We start from the raw sequence: 19,294 nt of genomic DNA, 5'->3' as shown, positions 1-19,294 counted from the left end.
CAATATAGAAACACAAAATGCATAATAAAGGTGAAAAACAACCCAGTAAAGCCCCCTCCCCAACACATTTCAAAACCTGCGACAGAAGCCTACAACCAAAATGGTGTGGGTGTGTGTAAGAGAAGACAGGGAGTCTTTGCAGCATAGCCATAACACAAATACGGGTGGCCTAACAGTTGCAGGCGGAGCCATGTCATTTCACACACTACTTCGGCTGCAGGACATCGTATCAACAAGGAAAGGAGCATTTGGTGTTGTTGCATCTCCTCAGGTATTTGTTGATTTGTCGCCACGAGGGGTTGTAGTTGTGGAGGTATAGTTTGATGAGGTTTCTGGTTATTTGTACCCTAGGTGCCCACTCACACACAAAAACAAATCTCCCTGCAGCCAACCAAAGACCACCAACCACACCCTAGGTCACCCCCCCAACCTCTCTCACCACCAAGGAAATGCAACAAGGGAATAGTAAGTGAACCCACACAAGTGATGCTGACACAAAACCCCACACATACAGGGGAAACTCGGGAAATTAGAATATCGTGGAAAAGTTCATTTATTTCAGTAATTGAACTTAAAAAAGGTGAAACTAATATATGAGATAGACTCATGACATGCAAAGAGAAATATGTCAAGCCTTTATTTGTTATAATTGTGACGATTATGGGGTACAGCTGATAAAAAACCCAAATTAACAATCCCATAAAATTAGAATATTGTGAATATTGTGAAACCTGCTCCAAAGAGGCAAAAGGGGGTGCTACAAGGGCGCCGTAACCCCCCAAAAACTGCTGAAAGGAGATTCAGTGGATCACGATCCCAGCGCTGTCAGAAGAGCGATTCCCCCGGCCGTCAGAAGGCGGGCAGAAGGGCGGGACGCCATTGCCAGCCTCCAGGAGCGAAGCCCCGAGCCTGCCCACTGGAGCGATTGGCTTTCCAAATTAAAGAAATCGAATTGGTAACTTTACAAAAGGATTAAAAATAACAGATTTGGATCTAATTCGATGTAGAGAAGGGATAAACAGGAGGTCAACCTTGTCTGAACTCCGGAAAACACACAAAGACTATTTACAGAGCGAACGGAATCGTGAGTAAAAAACAAACGGGGGTTGTTTTTGGCAAAAGATCTATCCCCTGTGCTGATGTATAAAAACTATTTGGAACTAAGGGGGTAGAAGATATACTTTTATTTCCCCTACTTCGATTGTACTTTTTCCCTCTCATCTGAGAGATATATTAGAACGTTGAAAAAAGGATCCCGGGAGTGGAGTGCTTTACATTACTTTCGATTTCAAAAAGAACTGCGCAATGAGTTTTGAAACTCCATTTCTTATTTATTTTTACTCTCGCCTTTGAAATGATTTAGACAAGGAAGAGAAGAGTTCTTTTTAGTGACTGATTTGGCTGGACTGAGGATTACAGTGGATTTGAGCTTAGTAAAAGTACTTTATATTTTACTTTGATGGAGGGAGAAAGAAAGACCGCCCCTCTTTATTTCCTTTGTTAAAGGGAACAAAGAACCACCATTTTAAGAGACTTTAGAGAACCGGGATTTGTTTTGTTTTTTGTTTTTTCGTTCCTCTTTTCTCCTTTGTGATTACTGTCTTTTCCTGCAACAAGTAGTGGGGGTTACAACCTTCTTTCTGGGAACGTATAACACCTGTTATCGAAAGGTGAGCTTGGGACTGACTGAAGGTTGGAGATTTGAAGCTCCTGAAGATTATAACTTTGAAAGTTGGATTCTTTGTTATTGTTTTATAGTTGGAAGTGGATTACAAATATATTGGTGGAGTGGGACACAATTACAAATAACCAAACATTGGATTTGGCCATCCAAGAGGTGGAAAAAAGAAGAAGTAATTAAATATATTTAATTATATTTTTTGTTTCTATTTTAAGTGACACAAAAACACAATTGTGTTAATTAATTCGATTGGAGAGGTTTCGAGCGCCCCCTGGTGGATTTTTATTGTTATTGAAATTAAATTATATAATCAGTGAACATTTGATCAACTCCCCCTGGTGGACAAATTTAGAGGTATAACTCATTTTTTATATATATATAGTTTTGAAATGGCGCATACACAAAAGAAAGGAGAAGGCACACCAGTAGAAAGGAAAGGTTCTAGGCAAGAATCTGATCTTAAAGGAGATTTAATTAAGATGTTTACTGAACTTAAATCTGAGCTTAAATCAGAAATACATAAAAGTGAAAAGAATATTGAGACAAAATTGGAACAAGTGGATAAAAAAATAGATGTGACGGTGGAAAAAATAGATGAAACTATTAATGAAATGAAGGGCCAGATTAAAGATATGGCAAAAAGGACACAAAATTTGGAAGAGGGGGCTAAAAAGAATAAAATGGAGATTAAAGAATTGAAGAAGGGGGAGGAAAAAATTAAAGCAGAGGTGTTAGAGGTTAACAAAACCCAGGATGAACTGTGGGATGCTATTGCAATGAATGAATTGAGACAGAGGGAGACTAATCTGAGATTCAGATTGGTCCCAGAAACACAAGGAGAAGAAATAAAGGAAAAACTGATCAAAGAAATTGCCATTTGGATGGAGATGCAAGAAGATGTGGCAAGGACGGTACAGAATGCTTTTAGAATCAAAGTAAGGACAAATAAAGTGAAGAAATTCCCAGGAGATTGTTTGATAATATTTAAGGATAGAGAAATGAGAAATATAATTTTGCAGAAAAATAGGGAGAGAAGATTGAACATTGGTGGGAACGATATAATTATCTTTAAAGACGTACCACTTCGCTTGCTGAAAAAACGCAATCAATACCAACAGTTAGTGCAAGCTCTCAGGAAGAACAATATTGAATTTAGATGGGAGTTTCCAGAAGGACTATCGTTTGCTTACAAAGGGAAAAGACACAGAATAACAAGACCGGATAAATTTATGAGAAGATACAAAGAATTGGGATGTGAGGAAACTACACCAATGGGAGCTGGAGCTGAAGGAGAGGACTCGCAGGATTCGGAAGAAGAGAAGGCGGAGGAAGAGGAAGAAGAGGGAAAATAAATTAAAGACTATTATTAAAAATTTAACCAGAAGACACCATGGCGCTGAAATTATGGACCTGGAATGTTAATGGGATAAATGAGGGGGGGAAACGGAATAAAATTCAACAATATTTGAAAAAGCAAAACTTGGACATTATTTGTTTACAAGAGACACATGTGATGAGAAGACACAGAAAAATTTTGATAAATAAAAAATTAGGGAACAAATTTATTTCATCGGATAAAACGGAAAAAAGAGGAGTGGTTCTATATATTAAAAATAAAATAGAAGCCCAACAAATCTTTAAAGATGAAGAAGGCAGAATTGTGGCAGTACAAGTCAATTGGCAAAATGAAAAAATAATAATCATTGGAGTGTATGCACCTAATGAAAACAAAATGGACTTTTTTAGAAACCTAGAAGAGAAACTATTTGAATATTTTGATCAAAAGATTATAATTATGGGTGATATAAACACAGTGGTTTCGATGGAGATGGACAGATTAAGAGCAACAGGAAAATCAAAAGAAGGGAAATTACCAAAGACTTTCTTCTCGATGGTAGAAAACTGCAATTTAATTGATATTTGGAGATTGAAACACCCATTGGAAAAGCAGTCAATGTCAAGAATCGATCAAATTTGGATAACAAATGATCTTACAACAAGAATTTTAAAGATCGAAATACAACCTAAGGTGCTTTCGGACCACAACCCAATAAAATGTACCTTAAAAGGATATGAAGAAAAATCTTTTCAGTGGAGAATAAATGAAAATCTTTTTGATGATCAAAAAATAGTAGAGAATGAGCAAAAATATCTGAGGGACTATTTTATAAACAACATGAATCAAGGAACAAAAACAAGTATGGTTTGGGACGCTGGCAAAGCAGTTATGAGAGGTTTTTTCATACAACAGAATGCAATCAAAAACAATTATAGAGAAAAAGGGGGGGGAAGGGGAAAAAGAAATCCTAAAACAAATTATGGAAAACGAGAAGAAACTTATTGACAGACCTAATGATAAAAAACTGAAACTTAATATAAAGACATTACAAGCACAATTCTCTATGATAATAAACAAGGAAGTGGAATGGAACATCAAAAGGATGAGACTAAAGAACTTTGAATATGCAAACAAATCTGGGAAATTACTAGCGTGGCAGATTAAAAAAAGGAAAGAACAAAATACGGTACATAGGATTGTGGTTGAAGATAAAGAGATTGAAGACCAGAAAGGAATAAGTAAAGGATTTGTGGACTTTTATAGACAACTATATAAGAAGAAGGAGAAAGACAATTTAAAGAAAATAGAAAAATATTTAAAAGAGAAAGGGGTGCAGAAGATTCCGACGAAAGATAAAAGTAACCTAAATGAGAGGATAGAAATAGAAGAAATAAGAAACGCAATTAAAGAATTAAAAAGCGGAAAGACTCCAGGGCCGGATGGATTTAGTGCAAGATATTATAAAGAAATGAAGGACATCCTAGTTGTACCACTGAGAGAAGTAATGAATGATATATTAACAAAAAAAGAAATGCCAGACACTTGGAAAGAAGCATATATTACCTTAATACCCAAGCAAGACTCAGATTTATCTCAAGTTAAGAATTATAGGCCAATTTCGCTTCTAAATAATGATTATAAACTGTTTGCTAATATATTAGCAAACAGGATGAAAAAGGTGTTGAAGGGTTTGATACATGAAGATCAAGCAGGTTTTCTTCCTGGCAGACAAATGAAAGATAATATTAGGAATGTAATTAATATTTTGGAGTATTTGAATGCTAGGAATGATAAGCAAGCTATGTTGATATTTGTGGATGCGGAAAAGGCCTTTGATAATATCTCTTGAGAATGTATGTTAAAAAACTTTGAGATGATGGATATTGGACAAGGATTTATGAATGGTATTAGTGCAATATATAGAGATCAAAGAGCAAAATTAATAGTGAACAATGTGGTAACAGAAAATATAAAAATAACCAAAGGTACAAGACAGGGATGTCCGCTTTCACCATTGTTATTTATTACGGTCCTGGAAGTCTTTTTAAGAGCAATAAGAGGTAATGAACAGATAAAAGGGATAACAGTAGGAAGTAAACAATATAAGGTTAAGGCCTTTGCTGATGACTTGGTACTAACTCTGGAAAATTCGACAAACACTGTAACAGAGGTTCTGAATGAAATAGAGCAGTTTGGCCAATTAGCGGGATTTATTTATTTTATTCAGAAAAAGACAAAAATGATTAGTAAAAATATGGACCGAGAAACTATTGATAAAGTGCAACAACAACTAGAAATAGAAGTGGTTAAGAAGGTTAAATATTTAGGAGTTTGGGTAACCCCCAGAAGTATTGACTTGTATCAGAACAACTATATACCAACCTGGAGTAAGATCAAAAAAGATTTAGAGGTGTGGGGAAGAATGAAATTCTCATTTTGGGGAAGAATTGCAATAATAAAAATGAATGTGCTACCTAAGATGCTATTTCTATTCCAAACTGTTCCAGTAATCAGGGGGGCAGCTATTTTCAAAAGTTGGCAAAGAGAAATTTCAAGGTTTATATGGCAGGGTAAGAAGCCGAGAATAAAGTTTATTTTTTTTATAATAATATTTTATTAAGTTTAAGGAATAGTAACAAGCAGAAAAAGAAAAAAACACATACGCAAAAATATAAAGTTACAAAATACAAAAAATACAGACATTTAACTTATAGAAAAAGAAGAAAAGCAGGAAAAAAACCACACTAAAAAGAAAAAACAAAAATCCCTCTTTTTAATTTCTCATCTTTGATTCACTTATTTTCCTGACTTCCTCACGTCTCCCTTTTTGTATCCCTTTTGAAAATTAATTCAGCAAATTCATATCTAATTAATTTATCTATTATCAATCCAATCTTATTTTTAACCTTGTTGCTAGAACCTCTTCAATTCATTTCAATGTCATCAACATTCAAAAATTTTACAATGTTTCTGTAGATAAATTTTAAATTTCCTCCAATCTTCTTCCACCAACACTTCTCCCTGGTCTCGGATTCTGCCAGTCATTTCCGCCATTTCCATATAGTCCATTACTTGCACCTGCCATTCTTCCAGAGTGGGTAGGTCTTGTGTCTTCCAGTGCTTCGCGATGAGTATTTTTGCTGCTGCTGTAGCATACATAAAGAAAGTTCTATCCTTCTTTGACACCAATTGGCCGACTATGTCCAGGAGAAAGGCCTCTGGTTTCTTAGGGAAAGTGTACTTAAGTACCTTCTTCAATTCATTATAGATCATCTCCCAGAAAGCCTTAATCCTTGGGCACGTCCACCAAAGGTGAAAGAATGTACCTTCATTTTCTTTACATTTCCAGCATTTATTATCGGGCAAATGATAAATTTTTGCAAGCTTGACTGCGGTCATGTACCACCTGTACATCATTTTCATAATATTCTCTCTTAGGGCATTACATGCCGTAAATTTAATCCTGGTGGTCCACAACTTCTCCCAGTCAGCAAACATGATATTGTATCCTATATCTTGTGCCCATTTTATCATTGCCGATTTTACTGTTTCTTCCTCAGTGTTCCATTTCAGCAGCAAATTATACATTCTTGATAGAATCTTAGCATTGGGTTCTAGCAATTCTGTCTCTAACTTTGATCTTTCCACCTGGAAACCCACTTTTTTGTCCTGGTTGTACACCTCTCTTATTTGAAAATAGTGTAACCAGTCTTGCACCTTCTCTTTAAGCTTCTCATAACTCTGCAATTTCAATTTGTCACCTTCCTGTTCTAAAATTTCCCAATATTTTGGCCATTTGGCGTCCATATTAAGTTTTTTCAGAGCTTTCGCTTCCATAGGTGAAAGCCACCTTGGGGTTTTACTCTCCAAAAAGTCTTTATATCTAATCCAAACATTGAACAATGCTTTCCTGACAATATAGTTTTTAAATGCCTTATGCGCTTTTACCTTGCCATGCCACAGATATGCATGCCACCCAAATACATTGTCATACCCTTCAAGATCTAACACATCCGTATTTTCCAGAAGTAGCCATTCCTTCAGCCAGCAGAAAGCTGCTGATTCATAATAAAGTTTAAGGTCCGGCAGGGCAAACCCCCCTCTATCTTTAGAATCGGTAAGTGTCTTAAATTTTATTCTGGGCTTTTTGCCCTGCCAGACAAATCTAGATATATCTCTTTGCCACTTCTTGAAACAGTCCATCTTGTCAGTAATTTGCAGTGATTGAAATAGAAATAACATTCTCGGCAATACATTCATCTTGATAACAGCAATTCGACCCAGCAAGGAAAGCTTCAAATTCGACCAAGTTTCTAGATCTTTTTTCACTTCTGCCCAACATTTCTCATAATTATCTTTAAATAGGTTCACATTCTTAGCTGTCATGTTCACCCCCAGGTATTTTACCTTCTTTACCAATGTTAAATCTGTCTCCTTCTGAAACCTCTCCCTCTCTATTGGTGTCAAATTTTCCTCCAAAACCTTGGTTTTTAACTTATTCAACTTAAAACCTGCTACTTGACCAAATTCCTGGATTACTTCTAGGGCCCTCTTGGTCCTGTAATGTCAGTACTAGGTCATCTGCAAAGGCTTTAAGTTTATATAGTTTAACTCCGACCTGAATACCCTGAATCAAATGGTCCCTTCTGATCATATTTAGCAAAACCTCCAGAACCGAAATAAAAAGTAGTGGGGAAATTGGGCAGCCTTGTCGTGTCCCTTTCTCTATTTTAAATTCCTCTGTCACCACGTTATTAACTATCAATTTGGCCTTTTGTTCAGAATAAATCGCACCTATACCATTTTCGAAATTTTGTCCAACCCCCATCCCCTGATGGTTTTTCTTCATGAAACTCCAAGAAATATTGTCAAAGGCTTTCTCCGCATCTACAAATATCAGCACTGCTTTTGTGTTGATATTCACCTGCAGTTTTTCTAAGATATTAATTATATTTCTCATATTGTCCGATAAATGTCTACCAGGGAGAAAGCCTGCCTGGTCTTTATGTATGGCCTCTGCCAGTACTTTTTTCAATCTTTTAGCCAAAATGTCTGCAAAAATTTTATAATCCACATTAAGCAGGGATATGGGGCGGTAGTTCTTAAGTTGTGTCTTTTCAGACTCAGTTTTCGGTATAAGTGTGATATAAGCTTCTTTCCGCGACTCAGGCGCTTTCCCCCCCTCCTTAATTTCATTGCACACCTCCTTTAGTGGTTGAATTAAATAGTCTTTCAAAGTTCTATAATATTTAGAGGTTAACCCGTCAGGCCCTGGAGATTTTCCCAATTGCATATTCTGAATCGCACCTTCCACCTCTTGTTCAGTTATTTTATGGTTCAATAACAATTTATTTTCTTGAGAATTTTTTTGTAATCCATTGGTTTTCAAAAATTGGTCAATTTTTGTCTCTATCTGTGGCCCTTGTGTATAAAGTTGTTTAAAGTATCTCTGGAAGCAATTTCTGATCTCCTGTGGGTTCTGTATGCTCTTTCCTTCCACTTCAAGGTTTGTAACCGTATTTAACTTTTGTCTAGTTACAGATAGGTAGCCGTGTTGGTCTGCCATAGTCAAAACAAAAAAAATTCCTTCCAGTAGCACCTTAAAGACCAACTAAGTCAGTTCTTGGTATGAGCTTTCGTGTGCATGCACACTTCTTCAGATACTTCTGAAGAAGTGTGCATGCACACGAAAGCTCATACCAAGAACTGACTTAGTTGGTCTTTAAGGTGCTACTGGAAGGAATTTTTTTTGTTTTAACTTTTGTCTCTTCTTCAACTGCCACGCTAGCAGCTTCCCACATTTATTGGCTGATTCAAAGGTCTTTTGTCTCATCTGTTTAATTTTCCATTCAATATCTTGATTTATCATTTTCATATATTGTACTTGGTTTAATTTAATTTCTCTCAGAATCTCTTGTGACTTTGGTTTAGCTCTAAGCCTCTTCTCTCCTTCTCTTATCTTCTCCAGAATCTTTTCTTTTTTCTCCTCTTGAGTTCTCCTTTTTATTGCATTCTGCTGTATCAGGAACCCTCTCATTACAGCTTTACTTGCGTCCCAGATTACTCTTTTTTCCACAGAAGTCTTCAAGTTTATCTCGAAATAATCTTTCATAATTTTTTGGGCCTTCTTGGTAATTTCTATATCTCTAAACAAGGTGTCATTCATCCTCCATCTGAAGGAACCAGTCGGTGTTAATTTCATTTCCATTTTTACAGGATTATGGCCGGAGCAGGTTTTGGGGCAGATTTCCACCTTTCGAATCTTGGGAGTCATTCCTCTGGTTATCCAGATTTGGTCAATTCTTGTCCAAGTCTTTTGGGCTTCAGAAAAGAAAGTCCCCTCTCTACCTAGGGGATTCTTAGTTCTCCAAATGTCAATTAAGTCCATATTGTCTGTCATTTCAAAAAATGTTTTCGGTAGTCTTCCATCTTTTGTCACCACCTGTCTTTCTGACTTATCCATGTTTGTCGATACCACTCCATTCATATCTCCGAGCATGATGATATTATAATCCATAAAGTCCAACAATGTCTCGTGCAGTTTCTTAAAAAATTCTGATTTCCCCTCATTTGGTGCGTAAACCCCTACTATCAAGAGTCTCTCTCCTTGAAATTGTATCTCAATTGCCACAAATCTTCCTTGATCATCTTTAAAAATGAATTTTGGTGATAAACTTTCTTTTGCATAGATCACGACTCCTCTCTTTTTAACTTTATCTGATGAGATAAATTCTTGGCCTAATCTTTTGTTGATTAATAGTTTCCTATGTATTCTGGTCACATGGGTTTCTTGCAAGCAAATCAAGTCCAATTTTTCCTTTTTCAATAGATGAAAGATTCTTTTCCTCTTGTCTGGGGAATTCAAACCTCGGATATTCCAGCTTAGTACCTGCAGAGACATTGTGTAAATTATTCTGTATTCCCTCCAACAGCTCCCAACAGTTGTTCTTGATCTGTGGGTGGTATCACTTTCTCTGGTTTATCCAATCCCAATGGTAGCTTCCCTGGGTCCAAAACTCCTGATCTTGGTATCTTTGGTTCTTTTTCCTCTGCCTCTTTTTGTAGATTTTCCTCGTGGTCTTTCAAAAATCTCTCTTTGTCCTCCTCTGATCTTATCTTCACCTTTTCCCCTTTATAGGTAAAAGACAGGCCCTGAGGGAACTCCCACCTAAAGATGATACTGTTTCTTCTTAACAGATACACTAGGTCTCCGTATTTGGCTCTAAGGTCCAATAGGTGTTTTGGGATATCTTTAAAAATTTCAATCCTTGAATCCTCTATTTCCAATGATTTCTGGTAGTGGAGGCTCAATATTTTATCCCTCTCTTCTTTAGATCTAAGTGTAATCAGACAGTCTCTTACCCTGTTTTTCCTTCCCCCTTTGCCGCCTTTGCCAAGTCTGAAGGCAGTCACTATCTTGAAATCTTTGTCTTGATCTAGGCCCCAGAATTCTTCAAATTCCTGTGTCAGAAATTCACTCAGATTATTTTCTTCCAATTCTGGCACCGCCCTGATCCTTAAATTGGTCTGTTTGTCTCTAAGTTCAATCAAGGACAATTGCGCCTTATGGTCCTCAAGTTGCTTATTAATTGGCTGTATCCTTTCTTCTACCGCCAGCGCCTTCTCTTTTGCTTCCTCGGCAATTTTTCTTGTCAATTTAGACTGCTGCAACAACCGATCAATGGCCTGTGTGTTGGAGCTGATAGTTGTGGTGTTTAAGTCGATTTTAGCTGACAATTTTTCCAAAGCTCCAAATATTTTATCTAATGATGCATTTAATGTCTCTTCAGAGCCCCCACCTTTTGCTCCAGGCTGTCCAATGTCTTCTTTTTCTAAAACAGGTGGGGCTACTACTGATTGTCTTCGTTGCTGCAGCCTAGTTTTTATCTTTGAGGGTTTTTCCTGGGATTTTTCCTGAGGTTGGAGCTGATCCATTACTTTATCTTTGGAACTCAAGGTCACTCTCACAGTTCAGATTCTTTTGTAATGGGAAAATTTCCTAGCCAGCTGTAATGGAAAATCCCCAGTTATATCACAGGCCTCCTCTAAGGGAGCTCCTTGGCAACAATGTTCTTTTCAAAATAACTTGTTTCTATAAGCAATAGTATCCTTCAGTCAAAAACAGCAGTTACAAAGAGGGTCCTTCAATATTTTCAGTTCAGTTACAGAGTGATCACATATAGTAACAATGTCTCTAAATGGTGCAGAACTTTCCCTGCTGTCTCTGGCAGTCCAATATCAGGGATTAAGCGGTGGTCTTTTTATTTTTTCCTCACCCTTTTCCCTTTAATCAAGAAGTTTCTTCTCCTCCCCCCCCCCCCATTCTGAGGGGGGGGTACTTATTTTAGACATTAAAATTTAGCTCCTTTTAGCTCAACTTTCCCAGTTCTTAGCTTCAAAAGTCTTTGCTTTAGTCCCATTTACAAAACTGGAAGACAGACTTCCTTTTTGCGCCTTCCCGCTTCAGTGCCAAATTCAAGTTCGTTGCATCGATCAAAGGAAGCAAATCCTTTGATCTCCCACTTTTAAGAAGATCTTACTCACGGGTTGTAGTTTAGAAGCCGAATTTTCAAAGGAAAAAGGTCAGCGCTCTCTGGCATCAGCTGTGCAGCTTCACTCCGCAGAAGTAGCGATTAACTCTCAGCACTGCACCACGCACCCCCGTCTCGTTCCGGAGCTTTTTACCAAGCCCCTTTGCCAAACGGGGGGGGGGGGCACAAAGGTGCCCGCCGAGTCCCACGGTCGCAGGCTTTACTCGCCTGCGGTTTTTGGAGGGGTCCCCGCTTCGCTGCAGCGGGTAGACCCGATTTCTGCGGAGCTTCTCCCTCCTGCTCAGAGGGATTCCGCCATTGCCGTTGGCGCCGCCTCCGGAAGTCGAAGCCAAGAATAAAGTTTAAGCTACTGACAGATGCGAAAGAGAGAGGAGGCTTCGCCCTGCCAGACCTGAAATTATATTATGAAGCAGCTTGCCTCTGCTGGTTGAAGGAATGGATGAAATTAGAAAATACTGATTTATTAGACCTAGAAGGATTTGATAACAGATTTGGGTGGCACGCTTATTTATGGTATGACAAAAAACGAGTACATAAAGTTTTTGAAAACTACATCATAAGAAAATCTCTGATAGAGGTTTGGGGAAAGTATAAAAACTTGTTGGAAGCCAAAACTCTGTATTGGTTATCACCATTGGAGGCGTTGAGTGTGAAAAAAATCAATATGAAAGGGGGATGGACAATTTATCAGAACCTAATAACAAAAACTGAAGGCAAATGGAGTTTGAAGCCGTTTGAGATAGTTAAGGAACATGTTAATGATTGGCTGCATTATTTTCAAATCAATGAAATGTTTAAAAAAGATTTAAGATTAAGAGGCTTTGAAGATAAAGAGTCAAAATTTCAGAAAGAAATAATAAATTGTGATTTTAAAGTGCTGGCTAAAACGTATAACATATTACTAGAGTGGCAAACAAAGGACGAAGAGATAAAATCGGTTATGATTGACTGGGCCAAAGATTTTGGATATAATATACAAATGGAGGATTGGGAAAAATTATGGAAAGAAGGTTTAAGATTCACTACATGTACAACAATAAAAGAAAATGTGATGAAAATGATGTATCGATGGTATGTAACACCAGTGAAGTTAGCAAGGATGTATAAAGGATGTAACAAATGTTGGAAATGTAAAGAAAAAGAGGGTACATTCTATCATATGTGGTGGGAGTGTAAGGAAGTAAAAAGCTTTTGGGAAATGATATATAATGAATTGAAGAAAATGTTTAAGTACACTTTTGTTAAGAAACCAGAAGCGTTTTTACTTGGTATTACAGGGAATGAGTTTAATAAGAAAGAAAAGAAGTTATTTTTATATGCAGTGACTGCAGCAAGAATACTGATGGCTCAGAAATGGAAGCAAGAGGAGTTACCTACACTAGATGAATGGAGAATGAAGATGACGGACTATGCAGAACTCGATAGACTGACGGGAAGGATCCGAAATCGACGAGATCAGAGATTTATAGAAGATTGGGAAAAATTTACAGAATATATGCAAAAATTAAGTGATAATCAAATAACGTTTGTAAGCTTTAATGAAGCTCTGTAAGAAGAAATGTTAGAATATGAGTAAAACTAAGAAATAATTTATAAAAAAAATTTGAAGGCAGGCTTTAGAAATGTGTAAGAAATTAAGAAGGGAAGGAGTATCAGGCAAGTTGAGGGAAAAAAGATGTATGATTTGTGTAATGGCATAAGGGGTTGCTTGTGCGTAAGCGCTAAAACGCTCCCAGTTTTGTGGTTAGTTTTAAACTCTCTCTAGCCGGACAGCCATGAGTGCGTGGCTGCCTTAATCACTGGCAGAATCCGTCAGTGGGCGTTTCCTGAATTTCTTCCAACATAAAAGTTCTTTGACAGAAAGTCTCCTCCTTGATTCTCTGCGCAACAGCTTTCTGCGCAGAGTGGGCGTCCCAAGGGGAGGCCCTGAGCTCTCACCACTGGTCTCACTTGAAGCGTCTCTGTGCCTCACCTCCAACACTGTCTCCTCCTCCCCTCCTTCTTCAGCGGAAACTCTCCCTCTCCCCCTGCTGGTTCCCTCCTCAGCATCCGAGGGTCTCCCAGCATCCGAGAGCCTCTCCACCACCCTGCGCTCCGATGGCAGTTCCCTGACAATTTGTATAAATTTTGTATTGGAAAAAATTGAATAAAAATAATTTATATAAAAAAATAAAAGAAAACTCGCCTGACCTGAACCCCATAAAGAATCTATGGGGCATTGCCAAGAGAAAGATGGGACACATGAGACCGAGCAATGCAGAAGAGCTGAAGGCTGCTATTGAAGCATCCTGGTCTTCCATAACACCTCAGCAGTGCCACAGGCTGATAGCATCCATGCCACGCTGCATTGAGGCAGTAATTGATGCAAAAGGGGCCCAAACCAAGTACTGAGTACATATGCATGCTTCTACTTCTCATAGGTCCAATATTGCTCTATTTGCAATCCTTGTTTTGCTGATTTCATTTCATATTCTAATTTTCTGAGATTGTTAATTTGGGGCTTTCATCAGCTTTATGCCATAATATCACAATCATAACAAATAAAGGCTTGACATATCTCGCTTTGCATGTCATGAGTCTATCTCATATATTAGTTTCACCTTTTAAGTTGAATTACTGAAATAAATGAACTTTTCCACGAAATTCTAATTTTCTGAGTTTCCCCTGTACACTAAGTAGAAGGGAAGCATTGCCACCCGACCCCACCCTCCCCCTCTTTCCCCCTCTGTTCTTCCTAACCCAACACTGCATGCAACACTAATGTCTCACAACAAATGAAACTGATCTGTAGAAAACACAACTTGACAAAAGAGACAAGGCACAGTTTTTTTTTGTAAACTAAGAAATCTTCATTCATTCATTCATTCATTCATTCATTTATTCATTTATTTATTTATTTAAAATTAAAAACAACACCAACAAGGAAAGGAGCAGGTAGGAGTTATCGAAGATGATCGTGGCCTAGGAGCGAAAGCAGATGGAGCTCTGAATCAACTAATTTGAGAATGCTGGTGGGAACTTCTTCACATCATGTTTACTCCGTTGCTGAAATTTGCAGGCAGCCGATGCTACAAGGACAAGTAGCCTGCAGGGCTGGGAAGCAGATTACACCATTTTTTGGAGGAGAACAACAGCATCTCTTACTATTACTCAGCATAGCAATATAGAGCTTCCAGGAACAGAGGCACTCTACCTCTGAAGCCCACAGCTAGAGGAGAAGCAGCAGGAGTGGGCTACTGCTTGTGAGTTTGGACTAGATGGGCTTTTCCTCTGATTCAGCAAAGCCACTTCCGCCTACAAAGGAGGTGGAGTTGTGGGCGACTGAGGGAATCCCCGGCCGCGTCAGCCCCTGGACAGCCAATCGGCTGGCTCAGGGGGCGTGACCAGTCCTATTTATCGCAGGTGCGACCGGGGATCTCCCTCTTTTGCCAGACTTGATTTTTCGCCTACCCTTCCCGGACTTCAAGCGGACGGGCTGAAGCTGGATAGTCGGTTAGGACCAATGCCTAAGCCAATACCACTCATCACCTGTAACCAATAAAGTTGTGGCCATATTTAGCCCATTAACCTGAAATAATTGTGTCATGTGTCTTTATTTCCACTTTGGGGGGGGGCGGGAACTCGCCACGCAATAGGGCTCTTTTTGTTTTTTTATGCACCCACAGACCCCAAACGGCTCTCCACAGGAACACAGTGGTGCATCTCATGTATGGGGGGGGGGGATTCCAACACACACCCCACCCCCACCCCAGCAAAGCAAAGATAAGGGAAGCATTTCCAGCATTTAAAAGAGCCCTCAGCATAATGCTTTTAGGACAGCAGCCCTGCCTGGAGAGGGAAGGGGGCTGCTAGGAAGGTCGTCAAAGCATCAAGGCATAGATGAGCCGAAGAATGCAATGAAAACTCTCTTAGAGTCAGAGTGACTGACAGGAAGACTGACAGAACGCCTGTCTATTGCAGTGGATGGCTGAAGAGTTGAGAAACGGAGAAGGGGTAGAGAGAGAGGGGGTGTATAGTGGCTAGAATTCTGGACTAGGAGGATCTGGGAGATCCGAGTGCAAATCCCCACTCAGTCATGAAGTGCACTGTTTGATGTTGGGTCCAGTCACTCTCATCCTAGCCTGCCTAACAGGTTTGTTGTGAGGGGGAAAACGGGGGGAAAGGCAAGCCATAAATGCCACCTTGAACTGCTTGGATGAAAAGTGGGCTACGAATGTAATAAAAAGCATCCCCAAATAATGATCATGGAAGGTACCCTGGGGATCATCTAGTCCAACCCCCTGCAATGCAGGAATATGCAGCTGTACCTTATGGGAATCGGGCCTGCAACCTTGGTGCTATCTGCAGCTCCCTCTAACCAGCTGAGCTGCAATGAGATTGGAGGGAGAATGGGAAGGCAGGGAAAGGGAGGGTGGGTGGGAAGAGACGTTAAGCTGTTCAGGAAGGGGTTAAATTCCACGGGGATGCTGGCCGTGTGGGGGACCCCAAGCCCTCGCCCCAGAAGATTAAAAAAAAGAAGCAGAATAAATCCTACTTACAGATTCACGATGATGGCCATCTCTTCAGGTGAAATCCCCTCCTGTTTAAACTCAACTGCTTTAAAATGCTCACACAACACTGACTCTGAACCTTGCCTCTAACCCTATTGCTACTCCTCTCTGTCTAAAATATACAGGAAAATATGTGCACAAAATATACAGATGAAAATGAAATGATAAAGTGAAAGCATTTGTTGAAATACAGTAGAGAACTCACGCCTCCCGAGTTGAGGGAGGCCTTGCTTTGCATGCAGGAGATCCCAGGTTCAGTCCAGGATCTACACCAGACAGGGCTGGGACTGCCCCCTGTTTTAAAACCCTGCAGCGCTGCTGCCAGTCAGTGTAGGCAGTGCTAGGCTAGATTGACTCTGTCAAGTGCAACTTCCTACGAATGCTCCTCTTATACAAGTTCTCAAAACACAAGCAAGCTACCTTATCAACGAGTTGTGAGAGTTCGTTCATGACTTTTAACAAACAGCAGAAACCATTTTATTATTTCTATTGAAGTGAGTACAGAAATCCTGTATATGAAAGGAAGGAAAGTTCCTGCCTCTGCAATAAAGGCAGCTGCGCTGCTAGGTGAGCTGTCCTGATGCCAATTGAAACAGACCCTCCAAAGATTCAAAGGTGAAAAGGGAATTTTGAGCATCTGAGCACAACTGGGCCGTCTTCTGTGTTAACGTGAAGTGCAGGAAGTGATTGCCTTGAGCAGGGGTAGGCAACCGAAGGCCCGGGGGCTGGATGCGGCCCAATCGTCTTCTCAGTCCGGCCCACGGACAGTCCGGGAATCAATGTGTTTTTCCATGAGTAGAATGTGTCCTTTCATTTAAAATGCATCTCTGGGTTCTTGGTGGGGCATAGGAATTCGTTCATTTTCTCTCTCCAAAATATAGTCCGGCCCCCCACATGCTGTGAGGGACGGTGGACCAGCCCACGGCTGAAAAAGGTTGCTGACCCCTGGCCTTGAGCCTCCTCAGGACTGGCGCAGGGGCCGTGCATTTCCGGGTGCCAGCCAAGGCCCCTGCCCCAGTACTGATTGCTGATTCTACTGAGTCCATCAGTATATTGTTGTGAAGTGACCTGGCATTTTTAATGAAGTGCAATATAGGCTTGTCTCACATCTTTAACAACAACAACAACACAGTAAATTGCACAGAAGAATTCCATGTTGCCTGTGGGAGCGGCTGGGTAGACCTCTTTGCAGCTGCATGATCCATGCATTTTACCTATAAGCAACTGGTCAATCTTCATAATTGGCTCTGGCTTCGTGTAGGAGATTGAACACATTCTTCTATTTCTCAGCCCTGTATTCCACACCCACCCCCCTCCTCCTATACTCGGACGGTGCCGACTACTCATCTCTACAGAGTGAAAGGTTTATGAGTCCTGCAGATCTAGTCTCAGACGTCAAAGCTCTACCCCAAAGACGGGGGAGCCTGTGACCTTCTAGAGCATACATTTCTTTGGACTGCTATATGCTGAAGTGAACAAATGTTTTGTCTGAAACCCTTGAGAGCTTCTGTGGGCCGCCCTAGAGAACACTGGGCTAGAGGGATCATGGGGATGACTTGTTCCACAACAGCAGATGACATGCAGAAATTTAAACTGTAGCAAAGGGAGGTAAACTGTCTAGCTAGCTAGCTAGCTATGTCTTGCTGAAAGTGCATGCACTCCTCTTAGCCAAAGCCCCAAGAATTGCAAGCGTGGAGCCACACAAACACGCCTGATCTCGACACTGTCTTGGGGGAAACTCCCGATGCTGGAAAATTCATGTGCTCAATTTCTGCTCATTGAGACAGGAGCCAAAGAAAGCACACGCAGAGTAGGGGGGCTCATAAAAAAGGTTTCTTTGGGAGGGGGTGGGTTGAGGTTTGCTCCGATGTGAAAGCTAAAGAGCAGGCTTTCACAGAGAAAGGAGCAGAGTAAGGCACAAACTACTGGGACCCGTGCTTTCCAGGCACGCTGACGGGAGGGATGAGTCCAGCATTGCATTGTTGGGTCGTATTTTCAGTGACAACTATTTATGACAGAGGTTTACAGAAAATTGATCTAAAACCTCTGCTTGTAAGAGGCTATGGGCATTTGAAGAAGCCCATCATAATCTTTACATGAAATGTATCTTTAGAACACAGGTGGCGTCATGTCCCCATTTGTTGCCTTAGTTTCTCCATCAATGCACCACCCACAATTTGCCATCATATTGGCATCAGGTATTTTCCAGGCCAGTGAATTTCAGCAACCCCTTCTTCTAAAGCTGCTGCCCCAGTTTCATCCAAAATAGAAAGCTGTTAAGTTGTGGGCGAACATGTCAGACGACACAGCGATTCTTTAAACAGCTCTTCTTTATTCAGATGCCAGAACAGAACTAGGCTGAGGAGCTCAGTTAGCCTGCTTATATAGAGCTCCAGAACAATGCAACTGTTGCCATTTTCTAAAACTATCCAATCACTGAATGTCACTTTTCGATCCTTCATTTGCATACAAAACTATCCAATCACTGAACGTCACTTTTCGATCCTTCATTTGCATAACTATCTACAGGCCCAGGGTGAGAACTTCAGTACATAACACCCCTCCCCACTGAGATAAGGCATTAGTTACAATCCTAATGGTTTCCTTATATACAGCGCTACACGTAATGGTTCAATTAGGCACAGAAGCATATCGGTTACATTTCACACACTTAGACCAACAGTGATACATGTCCAACAACATAGTCCTTTAAATAAGTTAGGCGCTTGGAAACTCTGTCAGACCTCCGGGGACTGGTAGCCAAGTCCGGGGGGGCCACACAACCCCGGGTAGCCAAGTCCGGGGGGCACCATTCTCTCCGCTTGCCCGTTGCTGGATGGATGAAAGGGTGCCGTTAGGGCATGGCGGATGCCCAGTCCCAAAAGATACCGCTCAAAAGTGCCTGACGTGAACTGCGGTCCGTTGTCGGAGACAAGGACATTAGAACACCCATGTGTCGCAAACAGGCCTCGCAGCACCCGGATGACGGCCTCGGTAGTGGTGGAGGGCATCAGGGCCACCTCCAGCCATTTGGAATAGGCATCCACCACTACCATAAAGGTCCGGCCGTGAAAGGGGCCGGCCAGATCGATGTGCACCCTTGACCAGCGTGTCTTTGGCGTGTCCCAGGTGTGTCCCTTAGCTGCCAGTGGTGCAGGCCTCGATTCTTGGC

The 19,294-nt window shown here is 40.5% G+C and overlaps 1 protein-coding gene across 1 annotated transcript in view; it reads right to left on the bottom strand.

Annotated features, from left to right (window-relative positions):
- The window catches only part of LOC310835959 (uncharacterized protein), a 156,794-nt gene that overhangs the window by 13,273 nt on the left and 124,227 nt on the right, over positions 1-19,294 (bottom strand). The gene's annotated exons all lie outside the window — the stretch shown is intronic.

This window comes from Podarcis gaigeae (assembly GCF_964106915.1).
Source record: "Podarcis gaigeae genome assembly, chromosome: W".
Taxonomy (NCBI): domain Eukaryota; kingdom Metazoa; phylum Chordata; class Lepidosauria; order Squamata; family Lacertidae; genus Podarcis; species Podarcis gaigeae.
The sequence above is the reverse complement of the archived record's forward strand: the minus strand, read 5'-3'. Positions and strand labels throughout refer to the sequence as shown.